Source organism: Morone saxatilis, unplaced genomic scaffold, assembly GCF_004916995.1.
Source record: "Morone saxatilis isolate NCDOM2014 unplaced genomic scaffold, NCSU_SB_2.0 Contig12, whole genome shotgun sequence".
NCBI classification, from domain to species: Eukaryota; Metazoa; Chordata; class Actinopteri; family Moronidae; genus Morone; species Morone saxatilis.
In genome coordinates, this window is record NW_023339674.1 from 24,759,248 (window position 1) to 24,763,709 (window position 4,462).

Here is a 4,462-nt window from a genome sequence, read left to right on the forward strand (position 1 = left end):
CTACATTTGATTGATTTTGCAAACTTCAATACACTAAAGGTGAGGAGATATACCTCATTATAGTGAGTGGCCCAGCCCTTCGTATATTTTTCCATATGTGGCCCTCAGTGAAAAAAGTTTGGACACCCCTGAATTAGATACTATATGCTTTGGGGATAAAAAGACCCATCAGTTTCATAAATGTTTGTATCGGTATACTGTTATTGTCTCCTGTTAACAGGCATGGGGAGTAACAGATTACATGTACTGTAATCCATTACAGTTACAGAAGACAATTAGTCTTGAATTGTTTCTGTTTCAATTTTCTTTTCTAGGTCACATTGTTCTGTTGCCTGGGTTGAGGTAATCCAAAGTAACAGAGAGTACTCAAGTTATGTAACTTTAATATTGTGATACTTGGATTTTTAAACAAGTACTTTAGAAATTGTATTGGATTACATTTTTAACCCCAACCCTGCCTATAGGTATTACATCCTTCTTTACGACAAAGCTGAACAGATGTTTTAGAGGTTCTTGCGTTGGTGTAAATAAAATAGCAGTGAGTCATAGTCAGCAGGTTCCAAGTGTAACTTCCCAATGCTCACAGAATACGGAGCAGCAGAGGTGGTGGCAGGAGACATACAGTAATTATCCACATTTATGCGAAAAAACATAATGAAAACAAACAAGAAAAACAAAATGAGAATATTCTAGTGTGGCTCTGGGGTTGGAAAAAATTTCCTGTTCTGTAATATGATACAATCCAGTGGCATTTAGGCTCCTGTCTAAACAAACCAAATCATGCTGAAATAAACTGTATGCTTGGTGCTCTGTTTGACTGCAGAAGTGCCCACTGGACAGGCTTTACCTCACAACATGTTCCTGGTTATTTAGAAGAATTCGTTGTAACTGCTGAGAATGTTGTTCTGGTGTGACATTTGGTTCTGGTGTGACATTTGGCTTATTATCTGATGAGTTTTGCTAAACTGTTCCGTACACGTGACATCTATTAACCCTCTGTTTCGTTTTGTCTCCAAGCTGTGTGAGTTTCTCTTCCTCTCTCTTTCTAGTTCTCTCTCTCTCTCTTTTTTCTTTCTTTGTGTGGCTTGTCCTCCTCCACGTCCCCATGGTGGAGAGGAGGTTGCATCCAACGTGATAACATGGGATTGTGTAAAAAGCTGCAAAAAAGGAATCTCTGGAAAGCCTTGTTTCTAGGAAATTACTCTTATTTTTGGTCTAAAAATATTTATCTTGTCAAGCATGTTTTGCATTAGAAAAGTAATCTGGTTTTAAGAAAATATATCTACAGCTAATATTGAGCTTGATTAAAAAAAAAATACAACAATGGTTTCCATAATATCCCAGCAGAGGAAAAAGATTATTTCCTTTATTTTAAGAGTTAAGACCACTTGCACAACTTCTCAGTTTAAGAGAAAGTAGTCTTGTCCCAGTGTTGTAAATTAAGCAGCTGTTTAGTTTTTCATTGTTTCATTTAAAAATGCTAAAAAATAAAATTAAATTAGGACAAAAAATAGGTACAAATTCTTAAATTTAACTCGATAAGGAAACAAAATACAAAATAGTTTTAAGGCCCATTACAGTCTTTCAGTGGCTAGATTTTAGTCAGCCAGAGTTGGCTTACCTCATTGGCAGTTTTTTGTGCTAAATACAAGAAAATTTGATTATATTGAAGAATATTTGGCTGTTTCTGCACTGTATATATACATTTATATTGTTTGGGGCTTTTTGTTAATGGATAGAGACAGCTGAAGATAGACAGAAAAGGAGAGAGAGAGCCAGAGGATAACATGCAGCAAAGGGCCACAGGCTGGAATCAAACCTAGGCCCTTCATTGTCATGGTAACAATAGTCAGGTGATTATGTGAAATGGTTGCAGGTTGGTTAGGTTGAGGAAAACACAATTAAAACATCACATTAAAATAAGTATTTACCTCGCTTGAGTTATGTATGTCACGCAAGTTGAATACATTACACAATAAAGCTAAAAAAACATTGACTTCTGGTTTCGCACGAACATGACGAGTCCTCTACTGGACGAAAGGGTGTCTGACCCACTAACCCTGCACAACCTCCTCCATCTGCAGACTTTGTCGCTCTTTATGCAACATCATCTGACATTTTTCTCTCTATGACATTCATGCGTATAATGACACAATATCAGTCAGTAAAAATTGTGTAAAATGACACATGAAAAGATGGCTCAGGTCTCAGTTGGAGACACCTGAAGTTGCTCAATGTCCTCCTGGATCCACATTGTTCACATATTTTTTATAATCCACATGAAATTCTGTTACAGTAATTTATTTACTGTGATTTTGTTGGTCTGCTCTGTATGTGTGACAGCTATTGCATGTCTGTCTGTACTGAGAGAGGGTTTCTTCTCTGTGCCTCCTCCTGAAGTCTCTTCCAGGTTTTCCCTTTTAAAAGGTTTTTTGGAGTCTTTCCTTACCAGAATCGAGGGTCTAAGGACAGATGGTGTTGACTGTAATACAGATTGTAAAGCCCTTTGAGGCAAATTGTGATTTGTGATATTAGGCTATATGAATATAATTTGACTTGACTGGACTTTATTTAACTGCTCTAACCTTATCCAAATACCTTTAGTTGTCCTGCTTACTTATGGAGTATGGAAGCTTTCCTGAAAAGTCATTTCATAGACCATCCACTGCACTCCTCCCACCAACAGCATGCTGTTTGGAGAGAGGGAAATGTATAAAATATGATACGGTCTGACGGTAATGGCACAAACCTGACTTTATTAAAATTAGTACACACTTAAACTGTACAGCTGTGCAATATATGCAAAATAAACCTAAATCTAATTGCACACAAAGGTGTGATGACTCAAAAATGAAATGTGGATAATTTACAAAAGGACAACACATATGACATTTATTTGAACATATTACTCTGTAATATTAGATTTCAAATTTAAAAAAAAATAATAATTGCTGCTCATACCACAACCTTTTTTATTTTAAGTTATTACTGATCTGTATACACATATGTTTGACACTTGCTTTGGCAATGTAAACGTCTATTTCCCATGCTTCATCCCTTTGAATTTGAAAGAAATATGTGACAATTCATGAACATACCCTAATCAAGATGTTTTTGGGGCCTAAACCTAACCAAACCTTAACCACAGTGGTGTTATATGAGAAAACAGCTGTCCAAACTATCCACATAAAATCCCTGTTGAAGACTTGTATCCATGCTGAAGAATCTGTATAAAACCATGACTAACTATGAAAACATCAGGACACTAAAACAGCTCAACCTCTAATGCAATACAGACATTCTTTTCAAATCTTTAAACCGAAGGCAATTTTATGTGCACTCAATGACTCAATGTATTAAGTTCTCAGAAAACAGTGAAGGTCTTTTAAAACCCTGATTGTCACATGATCTGGCTCATCAGATCAGGTGAAATCCAATGAGTTGACTCTCTGTGGTGTCATGCCCCTAGACACTCTGTGATGTTGAAAGCCTGCCATCATGGCCAATTGAAATTCTATTTGAGTTTTTTTCAGGCTCACAGTACAGCTAGATCGACCTTAGATCGAGGCTAAGTGTTCTGCAGACTCAGTGCCACCCCTGCACAAAGCACAACAGATGTAAAATTATTCCGAAGCCCAAATTAGACCATTTTTCTGCCTTCATGACAGAAAGACCTCACACCTGGTGACATTTAAATGTCATGTCAGAAGAGGCACAGAGATCCATGTCAAAACAATTTGAAACCACCCTGACCACCTTGACTTATTATTATTACTCTTATCATGTTATGGTAAATGGCAAATGGACTGTTTTTATATTCGAATATATAACTTAAGTGGCAATCATAAGTAGCTGGTGCTAGTCTATTATTATTTACCACGCTCAAGCTATAATAAGTCGCAACTCAGCCCCGGCGAGCCAACCCAGCAGTACTTTATTCCTGTCATTAAGCTGTCGCCATCAGGCAAACGGATGTGTATTTACTCCAGTCTGCCATGACGTTTACTGAGGAGAGCAGCAAGCAGGCTCTGTGAATTCTGTTTTCATCGTAGGTGAAGATACTGTTAGTGGCAGCCTCTAATTCTACTTTTATCTGTGAGTCACAATTGAGTCATAAGGAAAGAACAGGCAATTTGGATACGGATAATGTCAGCTGTTTCTCAGTGCCTTTCGAATTTCCTATTAACAATTGAAAATGCGGGTGCCGTTATAGCTCAGTGGTAGAGCTGGTTCCATGTATCGAGGCTGAGCCAGTTGTTCGAATCGACTGCGGCTGTGGTCGAGGGGTCGTCCATTATAGAAAGGTTGTTTGGATCAATCGCTGCTTGTCGAAGTATTCCTTGAGTAAGATAATATTGTCCTGATTCTGTGTAATCGTGTGTGAAAGGGCGATCCGGCATGTGTCGTAAAAAGCACTTTGAGTGGTCGGAAGACTAGAAGGCCTCTTTATGACCAGTACGTC

The 4,462-nt window shown here is 37.8% G+C and overlaps 1 protein-coding gene across 1 annotated transcript in view; it reads right to left on the reverse strand.

The window, feature by feature from the left end:
- Positions 1 to 4,462, reverse strand: part of slc1a7b (solute carrier family 1 member 7b) — a 28,710-nt gene that overhangs the window by 6,536 nt on the left and 17,712 nt on the right. The window lies entirely within an intron of this gene.